The sequence below is a fragment of the Sus scrofa genome, chromosome 1 (assembly GCF_054392235.1).
Source record: "Sus scrofa isolate SSC_HxYL_T2T_F1_AM1 chromosome 1, Sscrofa_HxYL_maternal_Yorkshire_Landrace_v2.0, whole genome shotgun sequence".
NCBI classification, from domain to species: Eukaryota; Metazoa; Chordata; class Mammalia; order Artiodactyla; family Suidae; genus Sus; species Sus scrofa.
Genome location: NC_139383.1, coordinates 211,986,484 through 212,005,520, shown reverse-complemented (window position 1 = coordinate 212,005,520; position 19,037 = coordinate 211,986,484). Strand labels below are relative to the sequence as shown.

The window sequence follows — 19,037 nt, the reverse complement described above, 5'->3', positions numbered from 1 at the left end:
GCTTAGAATAGAGATTAAATAAAAATGGCATGAAGCAGTGTTTTATTCAACAGAAAAGGAAGAATTGTTCCAGGTTTGAAAAGAAGGGAAAGATTTAGGGTTGTGATAATAAAGAATGTGAGGGAGAGCTGGCTGATAGGGTAGGAGAGTGATACCGACCTGGTGTGATGGTAAATTTTGTGTATCAACTTTGTTATTAGGTCACAGTAATCAGATATTTGGTCAAACATTATTCTGGATGTTTCTGTGAGATTGTTTTTAGATGAGATTCATATTTAAATCAATGGACTTTGAGTCAAGCAGACTGTCTTCCATACTGCAAATGGGCCTCATCCAATCAGTTGGAGGTCTGAATAAAACAAAAGACTGACCTCCTCCAAGTAAGAAGGAATTCTGCAGCAGAGGGCCTTTGGACTCAAACTGGATCATCAGCTTGTCCTTGGGTCTTGTGCCTGCCAGCTATGCCTGCAGATTTTGGATCTGCTAGCCTTCATATGTATATTCTCCATACGTGTATGTGGATGTCACACATCCAACTAGTTGATTATTATATTTCTCTAGGTAGGTTGGTGGCCATAATAATGACATCAACCTACCTAGCTTTGAGCAGAAGCAGAGAAGGTTCATAGTCCACCTAGGATTGGGGTTTTGCCTGGTGGTATTCAACTGAATGACAGTGAAATGATTCCAAGATATGAGTAAGAGAGTCATAGAAGTATTGGACACTGGACTTGATAACAGGTGAGTCTAGATTATACCTAAATAATCAAGTTTAGTTCTTCTTAAACCCCTTTGATATCCCATTTTCTCTAATTTGAATACTTGGTGCGATAACAACGTTACTTGTGTATCCATTCATATGGCAATATTCAAATAACAGCCACTACTTACTAAATATATACTATCTATTAAACAGTTCTCAAAATGCTTTATATATTCAGTCCTTTACCTCTTCCTTTCTTTTCCTCCCAACCTTCAGCAGGATTCTTTGATAAAATATTGTAAAGAAACAGAGGCTGTTAGTATTACAACACATCAAAGTTATGAGACGTGGTCCAGATATCAAGAGAAAAATCTGTCCTATATATGCTCCATTCTGACAAATTAAAAGACGTAATTTTCTAAGTAAAAGGTACACTATAGCTCTTCAAAGATGAAAGCTTCAAAAAGGCAAGTATGGGCATCATGATCTTGAAGATTTTTCATTATGTGGCCAGTGGTGAACCAGCAAAGTAGACATAGTAGGGAAGAGAGGTTTAGACAGAGGGAAAATGAAGGGGGGTGGTGGTGTGATAAGACCCTGGACAACCATCCAAGATGTTTCTATGGACTGGAAAGTATCTCAATGGGAAAAGTTAAGAACTGATTTGTATTTCTTTGAATGCCAAGTATGTTCACTATTGCTTAATGATTAAGATTATTTTCTTTCTGGTAGCAGACAACACCCCACAATTGTCCAAAATGATTTACTTATCTAACACTTATACCTCTTACTTTGTGTGAGGCACTGTTATAGGCAAATTACTAATATTAATTTATTTAATCCATATAACTACTCTATGAAGTATTATTATTATCCTCAAAGTACAAACAAGGAAGCTGAGAAAGAGACATTAAATACAAATGTTATATTTATACATCACTAAGAGAATGCATTAATATTATTTCTAATATTTTTTAGTAGTTTGGAATTAATAAATACATACTACTATATATAAAATAGGTAAACAACAAGGTTCTCCTCTAGAGCACAAGGAACAATACTCAGTATCTGGAAAAGAATCTGAAAAAAGAAAATATATAAATAAAAAAGAAAAAATTCTCATCTTTATAATATGTCTGAGGGGAAGATCTTATTATCCCCACTTAAAAATGAAAAGAAAAAAATCTTTGATTTAGAGAATTATATAATATTTCCAAACACAAAGTCTTATACTTCTGGTCATGAGGGAGGAACAGAGTCAGTGATTACCTTTCCACTATAAACAATTAGAAAACTAGACAAAATACAGACAACAATTTTCAGTCACTGGAATAGGCAGGGGAAGACTTTGATCCCCAAGAGACAGGAAACAAATCAGGCCTTCTACTTGGAGAAAATTTCTAGATTAGGCTGCAGGGAGTATAAACCTCCCTGGACAATCTAACTGAGTTGAAGAAACAGATCAGAGTTTTCAGAGCCCAATGGAGCTAGAAATTGCAGGGAAGAGTACCCCAAAATGGGGAGCTATCCAGAGGGAGAGTTCCAGAAATTTTCATAGGGTACTCTTGAGTCTTTGGTGAATACTAATATGTACATGCAACAGGTGAAACCCTACAAAGCACAAGTACCATCTCTAGAGGAGGAAAACTATAATCATGGAGTTTTAAGTTAAAGAACACATTCAGGGTTGGAAATCATTCAAGTTACCACCAGCCACATGGAGAATACATAGGACATTCCATAAAGACCCTCTAAAAGACCATTCTAAAATGTGGAACTAAATTAGTCCTAAAATAAAGACTACTTTAGACCTGTCAAAGGAGCTTAAGAACAAGACTGGAAAAAACCAAATTAACCCACAATCAACATGATCGTCAGGACAACATCCAAAACTCTTAGAAGAAATACAACAAAATCCAGCACATTAAAACATAAAATCACAGACGTGATTAAGATGGCAGAAGAGAAGGGCTGGAGCTCACCTTCTCTCATAAAAACAACAAAATTCCAACCAAATGCTGAATAACCTTCAACCAAATGGACTGGAAACGTTCAAAAAAGATAACCTACTCCAGAAGACAAAGAGAAGGCCATATCAAGATGGCAAGAGAGGTGATTACATGATATAAGCAATCCCATACCTTCTGGGTGGGAAGCCCACACACTGGAAAGTAACTGTATCACAGGGACTCACCTACAGGAGTGAAAGTTCCAAGCCCCATGTCAGGTCCACACACTTGGGAATCCGGCTTGGGAGAAAGAGCCCCTTGGAGCATCTGGCACTGAAGGCCAGTGGGGCTTGTGCACAGGAACTCCATAGGACTGGGGGAAACAGACACCATTCTTAAAAGGCACACACAGGTTTTCATGTGCACTGGGTCCCAAGTCAAAGCAGAGACTCTATGGGAATCTGTGTCAGACCTGACTGCAGTACTTGGAGGATCTCCTGGGAAAACAGGGGGTGACTGTGGCACATTGTCAGGGGAGGGCATTGGAAGCAAAGCTCTTGGGAATATTCAGCCACCATATGTGTGTCTCTGGAGGTGGCCATTTTTGGAATATCTGGCCCCACCCATCAGTGCTGAGAAGGCCCAGGCCAAACAATAATCCAGGTGGAATCACAGCCCCACCCATCAATAAGCAGGTTGCCTAAAACCCCCCAGGCACACAGATGCCTCTAATCTCACTCAGAGACAAAGCCCCATGAACCAGAGGGATAAGAATCAGCCCCACCTACCAGTGGGCAGTCCTTTCTATCGGGAAGCCTATGGCAAGCCCCAGTACCAACCATCAGAATTAATAAAGGCTAAAATTTGATTGTCTGCAAAAAGGAGACAACACTAAAAGCCTGTAAAAATGAAAAGGCAGAGAACTATAATTCAGATAAGGGAGCAAGTAAAAACCCCAGAAAAAGAAGCTAAGTGAACTGGAGATTATCAGCCTCCAGGAAAAAGACTTTAGATTGATGATAGTAAAGATGATGCAAGACATTGGAAATAAACTGGAGGCAAAGACTGCTAATTTATAGCAAACACTGAGCAAAGATGCAAACTACAATAACTGAAATAAAAAATTCATTAGAAGCAACCAGCAGCAGAAATCAGGAGGCAGAAGAACGAATAAGCAAGGTGGAGGACAGACTAGTGGAAATCACTAATATGGAACAGAAAAAGACTGAAAAGAAATGAAGACAGTCTCAGAAAACTCTGGGACAACAGTAAATGCACCAGCATCCATATTATAGGGGTGCCAGAAGGAGAAGAGAGAGAAAGAAAGGGACAGAAAAAATATTCAAAGAGGTAGTAGCCAAAAATATTTGTAACATGGGAAAGGAACCACTCACTCAAATCTAGGAAGCACAATGAGTGCCATATAATATAAACCCAAGGAGGAACACCCTGAGACACATGTTAATCAAACTGACCAAAATTAAAGACAAAGAGAAAATACTGAAAGCATCTAGGGAAAAGGAACAAATAACATACAAGGGAACCCCGATAAGGTTATTGGCAGATATATCAGCAGAAACTCTGCAGGCCAGAAGGGAGTGGCATGATATGCTTAACGTGATGAAAGGGAAAAAAACCCCAACCAGGACTATTCTCCCCAGTAAGGCTTTCATTCAGATTTGAAGGAGAAATCAAAAGCTTTACAGACAAGCAAAAGCTAAGAGAATTCAGCAACACTAGACCAGCTTTACAACAAATACTAATGGAAATTCTCTAGGCAGGAAAGAAAAGGCCACAACTAGAAACAAAAACAACACAAATGACAAGGATCACCAGTAAAGGCTGTAAAGGTGTATATACTGTAAAGGCAGGAAATCATCCACACACAAATATGCTACCAAAATCAGAAATTCTGAGAAAAGGAGGGTACAAATACAGGACACTGGAATGTACCTGCAATTAAGAGACCAACAACTTAAAACAGTCTCATATATATAGAGACTCCTATATGAAAACTTCAGGGCAACTGCAAGCCAAAAATCTATAATAGATACACATACAAATAAGAAAAATCAACTAAAACACAACTCTAAAGATAGCCATGAACCACAAGAGGAAAGAACAAGATAAGAAGGGGAGAAAAAACAGCAACAAAAACAAATCCAAAACAGTTAATAAAATGGCAATGAGAACATACATATCAATAATTACCTTAAATGTAATAGACTAAATGCCCCAGCCAAAAGACATAGACTGGCTGAATGGATACAGAAACAAGGCCCATATATATGCTGGCTTTAAAAGACCCAATCCACTTCTAGGGACACACACACAAGACAAAAGGGAGAGGATGGAAGAAAATATTCCATGCAAATGGGAATCAAAAGAAAGCTGGAGTAGCAGTACTCATATCAGACAAAATAGACCTTAAAATAAAGAATATTAAAAGAGACATAATGATCAAAGGATCAATCCAAGAAGTAGATATAAAATTGTAAATATATATGTACCCAACATAGGATCACCTCAATAAATAAGACAACTGCTAACGATCTTAAAAGGAGAAACCGACAATAACGCAAAAGTGGGGGACTTTAACACCCCACTTACAACAATGGACAGATCATCCAGACAGAAAATCAATAAAGAAACACAGGCCCTAAATGAAGCATCAGACCTGATGGACTTAATAGATATTTATAGGATATTTCATCCAAAAGCAGCAGAATACACATTCTTCTCAAGTGCGCACGGGACATTCTCCAGGACTGATCACATTCTGGGCCACAAATCAAGCCTTGGTAACTTTAAGAAAACTGAAATCATATCAAGCATCTTTTCTGACCACAACATTATATGTCAACTGGAAATCAACAAGGAAAAAAACTGCAAAAAACACAAACACATGGAGACTCAACAACATGCTACTAAACAACCAATGGATCAGTGAAGAAATCAAAGAGGAAATTTAAAAATACCTAGAAGCGAATGACCACAAAGATAAAACACTCCAAAAACCCATGGTATGTGGCAAAAGCAGTTCTAAGAGGGAGGTTTACAGCAATACAAGCCTACCTCAGGAAACAAGAAAAAGCTCAAATAAACAACCTAACTTTATTTACATCTAAAGCAGCTAGAGATAGAAGAACAGACAAAACCCAAAGTTAGCAGAAGGAAAGAAATCATCAAGATCAAAGCAGAAATCAATGAAACAGAAACGAAGAAAACCATAGAAAAGATTAATGAAACGAAAAGCTGGTTCTTTGAAAAGATCAACAAAATTGATAAACCCTTAGCCAGACTTATCAAGAAAAAAAGAGAGAGGACTCAAATCAATAAACTTAGAAATGAAAAAGGAGAAGTTACAACGGACATCACAGAAACACAAAGGATCATAAGAGACTACCACATGCAGCTATATACCAATAAAATGGAAAACCTAGAAGAAATGGACAAATTCTTAGAAAAGTAAAATCTTCCAAGACTAAACCAAGATGAAACAGAAAATATGAACAGACCAATCACAAGTAGTGAAATTGCAACTGTGATTAAAGACTTCTAACAAACAAAAGTCCAGGACCAGATGGCTTCGGACATGAATTCCATCAAATATTTAGAGAAGAGCTAACACTTATCCTTCTGAAACTACTGCAAAAAACTGCAGAGGAAGGAACACTCCCAATCTCATTCTATGAGGCCATCATCACTCTGATACCAAGACCAGACAAAAATACCACAAAAAAAAGAAAACTATAGGCCAATATCACTGATGAACATCGATGCAAAAATCCTCAACAAAATACTAGCAAACCAAATCCAAAAACAAATTAAAAGGACCGTACATCATGATCAACTGGGATGTATTCCAGGGATGCAAGGATTCTTCAATGTCCACAAATCAATCTGTGTGATACACCACATTAACAAACTGAAGAATAAAAACCATGTGATTCACCTTAACAGATGCAGAAAAAGCCTTTGACAAAATCCATGTCTGATAAAAAATAAAAAAAACCTTCAGAAAGTGGGCATAGAGGAGACCTACCTTAACATAATAAAGGCCATATATGACAAGCCCACAGCAAACATCATTCTCAATGGTGAAAAGCTGAAAGAATTCCCACTGAGATCAGGAACAGGACAAGGATGTCTGCTTTCACCACTACTATTCAACATAGTTTTGTAAGTCCCAGCCACAGAAATCAGAGAAGAAAAAGAAATAAAAGGAATCCAAATTGGAAAGGAAGAAGTAAAACTATTACTCTTTGCAGATGACATGATACTATACCTAGAAAATCCCAAAGACACTACCAGGAAACTGTTAGAACTCATCAATGAATTGGGCAAAGTCACAGGATATAAAATCAATACACAGAAATTGACTGCATTTCTATATACTATCAACGAAAGATCAGAAAATGAAATTAGCGAAACAATCCCCTTTACCATTGTATCAAAAAAATAAAATACATAGGAATAAACCTACCTAAAGAGACAAAAGATCTGCACTCTGAAAACTATAAGATGCCGATGAAAGAAATCAAAGATGACACAACCAAATGGAAACACAAACCATGCTCTTGGATTGGAAGAATCAATATCGTCAAGATGACTATACTGCCCAAGGCAATCTACAGATTCAGTGCAATCCCTATCACGTTACCATGGACATTTTCCATAGAACTGGAACAAAATATCTTAAAGTTTGTGTGGAAGTGCAAAAGACCCAGAATAGCCAAAGGCATCCTGAAAAAAAAAAATGGAGCTGGAGGAATCAGGCTCCCTGACTTCAGACTACACTACAAAGGTATAGTCATCAAAACCTATGGTACTGGCACAAAGACAGACATACAGATCGGTGGAACAGGATAGAAAGCCCAGAATTAAACCCACGCACCTACAGTCAACTAACCTATGACAAAGGAGACAAGAACATACAATGGAGATAGGACAGTCCCTTCAATAAGTGGTGCTGGGAAAACTGGACAGCCACATGTAAAAGAATGAAATTAGAACATTTCTTGACACTATACACAAAAATAAACTCAAAATGGATTAAAGACCTAAATATAAGATCAGATACTATAAAACTCTTAGAGGAAAACATAGGCCAAGCACTCTCTGACATAAACTGCAGCAGTATCTTCTCAGATCCACCTCCTAGAGTAATGGCAATACAAACAAAAATGAACAAATGGGACTTTATTAAACCTAAAAGTTTCTGCACAGAAATGCAAACCTAAACAAAACAAAAAGACAACCTACAGAATGGGAGAAAATATTTGCAAATGAAGGGACTGACAAGGGATTAATCTCCAAAATTTATAAACACCTTCTGCAGCTCAAAATACCAAAAGAACAAAGAACCCCATCATAAAATGGACAGAAGATCTAACAGAAAATTCTCCAAAAAAGACATACAGATGGCCAAAAGCATATGTTCATCATTACTAATTATTAGAGAAATGCAAATCAACATCACTAGGAGGTACCTCTTTACACAGGCCAGAATGGTCATCATCAAAAAGTCTACCAACAATAAATGCTGGCAAGGGTGAGGAACAAAAGGGAACCTTATTACACTGTTGGTGGGAATGTAAACTGGTGTAACCACTGTGGAAAACAGTATGAAGGTTCCTAGAAAACTAAAAACAATATCCAAGACATGGAAACAACTTAAACATCCATAGCCAGAGGAGTGGATAAAGAAGATGTGGTTCCTATATACAATGGAACATTATTCAGCCATTAAAAGGAGAGAAATAACAGCATTTTGCAGCAACATGATGGACCTAGAAATTATGCTAAGTGAATTCAGTCCGACAGTGAGATACCAACATCAAGTGCTATCACTTACATGTGGAATTTTAAAAAAGGACACAATGAACATCTTTGCAGAATAGATACTGACTCACAAACTTTGAAAACTTATGGTTTCCAAAGGAGACAGGTTGCGGGTGGGGGGATGCGTTGGGGGTTTGGAATGGAAATGCTATAAAATATGGTTGTGATGATTGCTGTACAACTATAAATTTAATTGAATAATAAAAAATGCTATAAAAATATACACTACTATATATAAAACAGATAAATACCAAGGGCCTACTATGTAGCACAGGGAACTATCATCAATCTTGTAATAACCTATAATAGAAGATAATCCAAAAAGAAAAATATATATATATATGTATCTGAATCACTTTGCTGTACACCTGAAACTAACACAAAACTGTAAGTTAACTATACATCGATTTTAAAAAATGGTAGAAAAAAATTGTGGGTTTTCTCTTAATTTTTCGGTTTGTGGCCTTGTCACCAGTTACAAATTTACCTTCATTTTTACCTCATTTTCATTCTCAAGACCTGATTCTTCTAAGATCAGACCTTAATCTTCCCCAAATAACCTCCTCCCCTTTTCTCCCTCCTTCTCCCTCCACCATCCAGCAATAGAGTAAACCTAATTTTATTTATGATTAGTGCCCAAAGTCCAATAAAAATCAGAAAAGATTTGCAAGTGAAAAGGCAGGTAAAAAAAACATAGGCAGATACCATTCTTGGTCACACAAATTCCAAGTGCTTTCTAGAAGCTATTTTAATAGTTAGATAAATAATTTGGAATAATCAAGTCAATTCAGTCATTTTTCAGCAATGGTAAGCAATTAGATAGAACATATTTCCAAAATATGCAAACTATGAAGGTGGCCTGCTTCCCAGTAACTACATCATTTTCCTGTAATGCCATCCCAGTTTTGTTTCCTCATACATGCTGAATGCTCTCCTCAGTACACATCTTTCTTGACCTCTATATTTTGAATTTCAAATTTAGCAAATAATCTTTGCTGACATTTTTCTAATTTGCAGGTCTCATGGCATTTTAAGGCAACTTTCCCATTGCTAGTTTCTTTTTTTCTTTTTCTTTTTTTTTTTTGGTCTTTTTAGGGCCACACCCACGACATGTGGAGGTTCCCAGGCTACGGGTTGAATTGGAGTGGCAGTTGTCAGCCCACACCACAGCCACAGCAATGCCAGATCCGAGCTGTGTCTGTGACCTTCACCACAGCTCCCAGCAATGCTGGATCTTTAACCCACTGAGCAAGGCCAGAGATCGAACCTGTGTCCTCATGGATATCGGTTGGTTTTGTTACCACTGAGCCACAATAGAAACTCCCACTGCTATTTTCTGATTTAAGTTGAGACTTTGAAAACTCTCTAGGCTATTTATAAAGGGTTTTGGCTTTGGTTGCATATAAACAGATGCTGTGCCTGCTCTGTCCATGGAAAGTGCTACCTTTTGGCACTGAGGTTACACACCTAGCCCCGATATTTGCTCAGTTGGCTAATCAACTTATAAATGGACTTTTGTATCAAAGCCAAATGGACTTTGCTTTCAAAGACATAAGATGTATTGTCTTTACATCAGGGCAGTATTAGTAATTCTTGACAGCAACTAAGTATATGACAATACATGCAATGAACAGGCAAGTACATTAACTCTCAATACTAAAATTTTCTCATCTATGAATAACATACAAACTTTTCAGTTTGGACCGCACATTTAAGAAACTTTAGGAAACATCTCACCCGATTCGTAAAGCTTTCCTGTTGCTCTACAGCAGGCTCCTGCTCACTCAAAATCCTGTTTTCCAAAGACTGGCTACTTGGGAAGCACCTTCATAATCTTTGTCATATACTCTAACTATAATAAGGCAACACTTTATTTAATTAACTCCTAAAAAATTAAAACAAATTTACTTTCAAAAGCAAAGTCTAATGTGTATTTTCTAATATATGTTAAATACATAAAATATTTATATGGGAATAAACACATCTTCTAAGTTTCAGTGAAACTAGAAATAGTACTTTGGTTTGTTTTGACACATGTGGATGGAACAGGAAATCCATTGTAGTGGATGTTCCATGCTTCCCACTTTTTTGTTTCAGCATTCCTAAATGAGCAGAGCTGAAAGATGGGCCCAATATACACTCTCCTGTCTGTTTAGCTGCTACAGATATACTGGTAAATAATCAGAACCCTAAGAATTAAAACTTTATAGCCAGGTTTAGAATAAAGTATCTCAATTTTCTTAAAATTTCAATCATTTCAAAAGCAAACTTTTGCAGGGGTGAAGGGAGAGAGGGAGGGTTGGAAAGAATTTATAAATGGTATCTTAGGACTTCATATAACTTCCTACCATTTTTGAAGCAGTTTCATAATTTGGACCTCATAATAAGCCAATGAAATAGAAGAAAGGTATATGGGTAACTAAATTGTTATCGTCATTATTTGAAGGCCTGCAAGCTATTTCTAGGCTTAAAGCAAGTTAAGAGAAGCTGGAACTTCCAAAATAAAGCTAACTAAAATATCACCTTTCTTCTCTTTTGATTGGAATTAGTTAGCAAGTAAGTGGTTCAGGCTAAATGAGAACAAAGTTTTCCTTTTATCCAGGAGTTGTAATCTTTAAATCATATTTAAATTAGACAATAACACAAAGTAATGAAACATTGAGGAAAGCTTAAATTACTACTGAAAATCTTCAACTATTTTCTTTAATAGATTGTCTTCCAGTTTGCCTAAATGCTTGGTTTTCACAGCTGTATTTTCCTTCCTTCCTCTCCACATCTGCAAGCCACACCACAGCTCATAGCAACACCGGATCCTTAACCCACTGAGAAAGGCCAGGGATCGAACCTGTGTCCTCGTGGATACTAGTCAGGTTCGTTAACCACTGAGCCACGACAGGAACTCCACAAATGTATTTTTCTTTTTCTTTCTAATATATCATATAGTCTCTCCTACTGTTATCCTTAATTTACAAACCAAGTAACAGATTATAAACGATCTGCCCAATTCATGTATACAGTTAGAAAATGACAGGATTGGGACTAGAGCCTAGGTCTTTTTGCATTTCATTCTGAAGCTCTTTTTACTACACCATACTGTCTCAGAGAGGAAAAGATGCCCCAATTTAAAAAAAAAAATCCACAAAGATCTAAACTTAAGAAATAAATCAATTAAGATGTAGTAATCGTTTAGTTTATAGAAAGATTTACCAATGTAGGAGTTGTATAAATGTTGAAAATTCCCCTCCTGCACAATTAGAACTAGTTTCTAGCCTCAAGGAGCTCATATATCACTTGCAATTTGATAGAAATCTTAGAGAAGAATATATATTTAGAGGCAAAGGATTTGGGTCAATATCAAGTCAATCAGAAAAGAAAATAAAACATCTTGGAAACTGTAATGTGAACCAGTGGAGAAAAGATCACTGAAGTTAAAAACAACTCTGCAGAAGCACATCAGCAGCTCATGGTGCTCCTGTGTGTAGTTATACGGGCTGTTTATGTAAGAAACCTCAGAGTATGAAACACAATTATAAAACACTGTTCCAGTTTTCCATAAGCACAGATGCAGTGGGAAAGCAGGCTGCTTTTAAGACCATGCCCAAGGTCCAGACTGGGAATTATATGCACTTTTTAAAAAACCTGCCCTGTGACTTAAGATTTAAGATAAGTGTTCTCAAAGTGTGGTACATTATCAAACTGCATCAAAATAAGGTGCTTATTGAAATGAAGATTCTTAAGTCCCATCAAGACTTATTAATAAATCAGAATGTCTAGGGGATGGTTTGGGATCTGTATTTTTAAACAAGTTCTCCAGGTGACGGATAATGCCACACTAAAGTTTAAAAACCAGACTTAGAGTTACTGGATACTTTAGAATATTAATTTCTTAGCCTGTCATTTTGATATTCCTATATACTGTTTTGTTTCCTCTCCCCCCATGATCACTTGGAATCAAAAAGAAGGTTCAGGTGTTTAGCACATTACAGTAAAACACATTAAGATGTGGCAGATTGACTGAAGTAATCTCAGGGTTCATTTCCATTATGGATCCAGCTCATCATTGGTATTGAGGTCAAGGGTAGTGAATATCTCTTTTTTTTTTTTTTTCTGCTTTTTAGGGCCACATCTGTGGCATATGGAGGTTCCCAGGCTAGGGGTCTAATCGGAGCTACAGCTGCCAGCCACAGCCACAGCCACAGCCACAGCAGTGCCAGATCTGAACCACATCTGCAACCTCCACCACAGCTCACGGCAATGCCAGATCCTTAACCCGCTGACTGAGGCCAGGGATAGAACCCGCAACCTCATGGTTCCTAGTCGGATTCGTTTCTGCTGCGCCACGACGAGAACTCCAGTAGTGGATATCTCTGTCCATGAATGTACATGAGGGTAAGATGGAACTCCAAAAAAGGCAGAGGCCCAAACAAGCTCACAAAAACATGTTTTTAGAACAAAATTACAGGTTAAACAAAAGCATTAAATAACAGCAGTTCCTAGAATAGGCTGAATGTCCCAGTCTATTGATTCTGCACCAATTTTCTTTACCAGCAAGACAAAGAATAAGTAGCATGATGTGGATCTCAGTTTTTAGCTTTAGGCATTGTGTGTTCTTAAAGGTCTTCATGGGTAATACTAGCTTACATAATCACCCTCCAGGGCTGCTATTCTGTGCACTTCTTTCTGGCTGAAAACTTGAAGAATTCGAAGAAAACAAGGTGATGAATACACAAACTATATCAAGACTAAGATGATAAATCTGTAGATACTTCAGATTAGGAAAATAGCATAATACTGCTTTAGATACTTAATTATTGCATTGAATTTTAAATGATGTCTCTAACCTAATTACCCTCAGGTATCAACAGAAATTTTATAAGACTTGTAGACTAAAACTGCCATACTTTGTGCTATGTATTTTTGTCAAATTCAGAGCTCAGATTAATACACTCTACGACAAAAGGTATAATAAACACTTTCTGGATGTTATAAGACCATGAGTAAGTAATAATAAATGAGTCAAGAGTACTGACTTCTTTTATTTCTTGGAAAAGCATCAAAATTAAAATATAATTTAGTTTATTCAAAGCAAACCTGTTTTACTAAAACTTGAATGCTTAAAAACATGAACACCGAACAGTATTTATTAAATATTCTTATTCTATAAAAATGAATCTGTAAACAGTTGTTTTTAAAAGATATCTACAGACAATGAGCCACTCTAGAAATAAAAGGTAGAGGAATGAGAAATAACTGAGAAGAAGAATCTGAGATGCTGAATAATTAATTCCTTGGCCTTTCAAGATCTGTGTCAAAACAAATAATTCCACGTGGACTATAGTTTTCACAGAGCTCTTACAAACACTCCATAGCTGATTACCTGTTTCTTGCTAAAGAAAAGTTAACTTTCTTTTCTTGGTAGTAAAAGAACATTTGTTTTGTGTCCACGACTTCTACACATACCTCAGGAATTTGATACACTAACTTTTTAGACAAGAGGTAAGAATAATCTGGCTAGAATATCTCATTTCTTTGTCTCAAGAATCCTGAGAGTTTAGTGGTATTATCCTAATTTTACAACTGACATATCTATAGCTCAAAGGTTGAATGATTATCAAGAGCACACCAAAGGAAACACCAGTGGTGAGAACTGAATATAAGTTTTATTCTGAAGCTCATGCTTTTCCCACCATTATGAGCTGACCTCCATGAAGTGGACCCAAAGAAATATACAATCATCCCTTGGTATATGGGGGAGAATGGTTTCAAGAGTCCCCATGGATACCAGAATCCGTGGATGCTCAAGTTCCTTATATAAAATGGTGTAGCACACTTGGCCCTCTTCACCTGTGGTTTCAACCAATTGTGGATCGAATTTCAGTCTGAACATGGATGGCTGATTGCATATTGTCATGGTTTTAATGAGTTAGAGTTGCATGCTCAGAACTAAACATCTACTTCTTATTTTTTTTTTTTTTGCTTGCTTATTTATTTATTTATTTATTTATTTATTTATTGTCTTTTTGCCTTTTCTAGGGCCGCTTCCTGCAGCATATTGAGGTTCCCAGGCTAGGGGTCTAATTGGAGCTGTAGCCACTGGCCTATGCCAGAGCCACAGCAATGCCAGATCTGAGCCGCGTCTGTGACCTACACCACAACTCATGGCAATGCTGGATCCTTAACCCACTGAGTGAGGCCAAGGATTGAACCCGCAACCTCATGGTTCCTAGTTGGAATCGTTTCCTCTGCACCATGATGGGAACTCCAATTTATTTTTTTTTAATTACTCAATGAATTTTATTACTCTACTTATTTCTTTACTGCCTACTGATGAGTCAGAGTTTCACCAAAGCCATTTGTAATGGGAAGGGACTGACATCTCTCAGATAAAGTCAGGGTGGAGTCTCGAAAATATGTATTAAGGTCCTACTGTGTGTCAGTCTCTGGGGATACTATAGTTGATGAAGACAAACAAGGTCCCTAACCCTCAAGGAGCTTACATTCTAAAGAGAGAGATAAAGATACTAAACAAGCCAACAAGTGTGTTTCAGGTAGTGGTCAATATTTTGATATATATATATTTTTTGGTCTTTTTTTTGTCTTTTCTAGGGCTGCACATGTAGCATATAGAGGTTCCCAGCCTAGGGGTCTAATCAGAGCTGTAGCCACCGGCCTAAGCCAGAGCCACACAACTCAGGATCCGAGCCGCGTCTGTGACCTACACCACAGCTCACGGCAAGGCCGGATCCTTAACTCACTGAGCAAGGCCAGGGATCGAACCCGCAACCTCGTGGTTCCTACTCAGATTCGTTAACCACTGAGCCAAGACGGGAACTCCAATATTTTGAAAACACAAAGCAGAGTACAGGTGTGAAGGGCGACTAGAGGATATGATAGCTGTTTTAAAGAGTGTGATCAGGAGGGCTTTCCTGAGGAGGTGGTATCCTCAAAGAGACCCAAATAAGGAGAAAGAGGCAGGACCATCCTGGATACATTCAAGGATCAGCCAGAAAGGCCAGTGTGGCTAAAATGGAGTGACCAGAGTGTGGCAGGAGAGGTCAGGGAGGTGAGCGGTACCATGTCATAGAAACCCACATCCAAAGAAGGGCACACATCTGGAGCAGTGCATGGAGGAGCAGCACGCAGGTGGCCATGGCTGCTGTCAGACAAGAAAGATGGCAATATGTTGGCATAGCAGGTTCTCAGTTTAACAGCTATGCCAGCATCTTGCCTCCTCTCCAGTTCCAAGTTACAGGAGCAACACACCATGCCTCTTCAGTGTTTTACTTTTCCAAAATCTTCCCTTCCACCTGAGAGAGGGAAAACACACTCATTAATTGAAAATGCAAACTAGTTTCTGAACATTACAACACAAGCTTCTTAGAGCATCCAATTTTCAAGATAGAGTTAAGCACAGGAAGGTTGTGGCCAGTTTCTTTTTTCATGGCCTTTGATCTAAAATGAGCCCCAAGAATGTTTACTGACTGCTTGTGAAACGATGGGGGGAAAATTCTGACAAAAATTTTAAGTCCATAAAGTCTAAAGTTGATGACAGTTAATTACAGGCTATTACCACTATATTTACAGCCCATGGTACATTCCAGTAACTCAGTACAGTTTTATTTTTACTCTAATAACTCTATTGGTCAATTTCTGCCACTCAGATTCACTCAAACAATAATAAACTATCACCCTGCAATGTGTAGTTCATTGCTTTATGTGCTCTTAAAACCAGTGCTCCTTTGAGCCAACAATTCCCAGCTTGGAACCTAATCGGCAAGTACATTTGCAACAGCACCATGATATGTCCAAAGATGTTCACTGCAACACTTTTAAATAGCCAAAGAACTGAAAACAAGTTGTGTCCATCAATGATTAAATATTGGCTAAATTACGACTGTAAATTATGATACAGTTTTACAATAAAGTATTCTCCCGTTCTTAGAAAAGATGAAGACACAAGAATAGTGACATGGTGTATGAGAACTTTTGTGTAAGTGAAAAACTATGCATAATCACACACATAGCCTAGGGTATACTGAATTTTTTCTTGAAGGGTACATCATTTATTATTTTAAATAATGATTTATTATTTAAAATAATTAGATGATATAGGATTATAAATTGTTTTCCTCTTCACATACATTTCAAATAAAACATTAATATTATTTATCAAAAAATGAACCCAAGATACACCCATAAAGATAAAATATTTAGTTACAAAGTTACCAAGATACAGATAAGGAAAAAAAAAAATCACACTCACTTACACTTGCCTAATATTAATTGCATTTGCCAGAAACAAAATTTCACTGTTTCCTAAGTCTGGAGCTAAGTATATACACACACATTCACTTATACATGTGCACTATGGATATCAACAAGAGGTTATGAAGGTTCTATTGCCCAAGACCCTATACGAATTTGTCCTGAGGCTAGGGAACTGGTGGAAGAGGTACTAGTTGACTTCCTAGAATACAATTCAATTGATCATGATATACATTTTTTAAAAAAACAGATTCCTGGAGATTTTGATTCATTCAATATACCAGAAGGAATCTGCATTTTATTTTATTTTACTTATTTTTTGGCCATGCCCACAGCATACAGAAGTACCCAGGCCAAGGATCCATCCTCACCACAGCAGTGACCAGAGCTGCTGCAGTGACAATGCCAGATCCTTAACCTGCTATGTCACAAGAGAACTCCTGATCAGGATTTATTACTGTAAAGGTATTTAGGAACTTTTTGTTCATTCTTGGTTCATTAAGTACAGAACACTGGTTCAAAATTAATGCTAAATACAATACAGATTAGATTACTAAATCAAGAATATTTGATTAAATCAAATTTATCCCAAAAGTTTAGTCTTTTAAAAATATTTCTAATATTCATAATTAAGAGACAGGTGTAGATTGCATCATTTACACATTATATATCTGAAAACAATAATTCCTTGTGACTTTCCAGATTCATTTTGCACAAGCAAAAGAAAACGGAATGCTAGCCACTATCTGATTTGGCAGCCAGATGCAGCAAATACAGAGACACCTGAGAGGTCACACAGCCTATTTAAATAAATTCAAAGGGTAATGATAGGATTATACATAACTTGCCCTACATTCCTGTTCCTTATTTACCTGCATTTTTTTAAAGGAAGAAATGCACTTTTGTAAGCTATCAAATAATTGCTCAATTTATAATTTAAAAAAGCAACAGTCATCAAAACTGCATAGTACTGCCACAAAGACAAACATATAGATCAGTGGAACAGGATAGAAAGCCCAGAATTAAACCCATGCACTTACAGCCAACTAATCTATGACAAAGGAAGCAAGACTATACAATGGGGAAAGGAAAGCTTGTTCAATAAGTGGTGCTGGGAAAACTGGACAGCCACATGGAAAAGAATGAAGTTAGAACACTCCCTAACACCATACACAAAAATAAACTCCAAATGGATTAAATACCTAGATATAAGACCAGACACTATCAAACTCCTAGAGGAAAACATAGGCCAAACACTCTCTGACATAAACGACAGCAACATCTTCTCAGATCCACCTATCAGAGTATTGACAATAAAAAGAAAAATAGGAGTCCCCGTCGTGGCGCAGTGGTTAACGAATCCGACTAGGAACCATGAGGTTGCGGGTTCGGTTCCTGCCCTTGCTCAGTGGGTTAACAATCCAGCATTGCCGTGAGCTGTGGTGTAGGTTGCAGATGCGCTCGGATCCCGCGTTGCTGTGGCTCTGGCTTAGGCCGGTGGCTACAGCTCCGATTTGACCCCTAGCCTGGGAACCTCCATATGCCTTGGGAGTGGCCCTAGAAGTGGCAAAAAGACAAAAAAAAAAAAAAAAAAAAAAAGAAAGAAAGAAAGAGAAAGAAAAAGAAAAATAAACAAATGGGACCTACTCAAACTTCAAAGTTTCTGCACAGCAAAGGAAACCCTAAACAACACAAAAAGACAACCCGCAGAATGGGAGAAAATCTTTGCAAATGAATCGACTGACAAGGGATTCATCTCCAAAATTTATAAACAACTTCTGCAGCTCCATACCAAAAAAACAAAAACAAACAAAAATGGGCAGAAGATCTAAACAGACAGTTCTCCAAAGAAGACATACAGATGGCCGAGAAACACATGAAAAGATGTTCAGCGTCACTCATTATTAGAGAAAAGCAAATCAAAACCATGATGAGGTACCACCTTACACCAGCCAGAATGGCCATCATCCAAAAGTCTACAAACAATCAGTGCTGGAGAGGGTGTGGAGAAAAAGGAACCCTAGTACACTGCTGGTGGGATTGTAAATTGGTGCAACCACTGTGGAAAACACTATGGAGATTCCTCAGAAAACTAAACATAGAACTCCCATTTGATCTACCAATCCCACTCCTGGGCATCTATCCAGAGAAAACCACGACTCGCAAAGACACATGTACTCCAGTGTTCATTGCAGCACTATTTACAATAGACAAGACATGGAAACAACCTAAATGTCCATCAACAGAGGAGTGGATCCAGAAGAGGTGGTACATAT

General features: G+C 37.5%; 1 non-coding gene across 1 annotated transcript; it reads right to left on the bottom strand.

Annotated features, from left to right (window-relative positions):
* Positions 1–15,658: 15,658 nt before the first annotated feature.
* On the bottom strand, positions 15,659–15,736 carry MIR31 (microRNA mir-31). The gene has a single exon (NR_128414.1). It is a non-coding gene; the product is annotated as a microRNA mir-31 (primary transcript).
* Between the last annotated feature and the right edge of the window lie 3,301 nt (positions 15,737–19,037).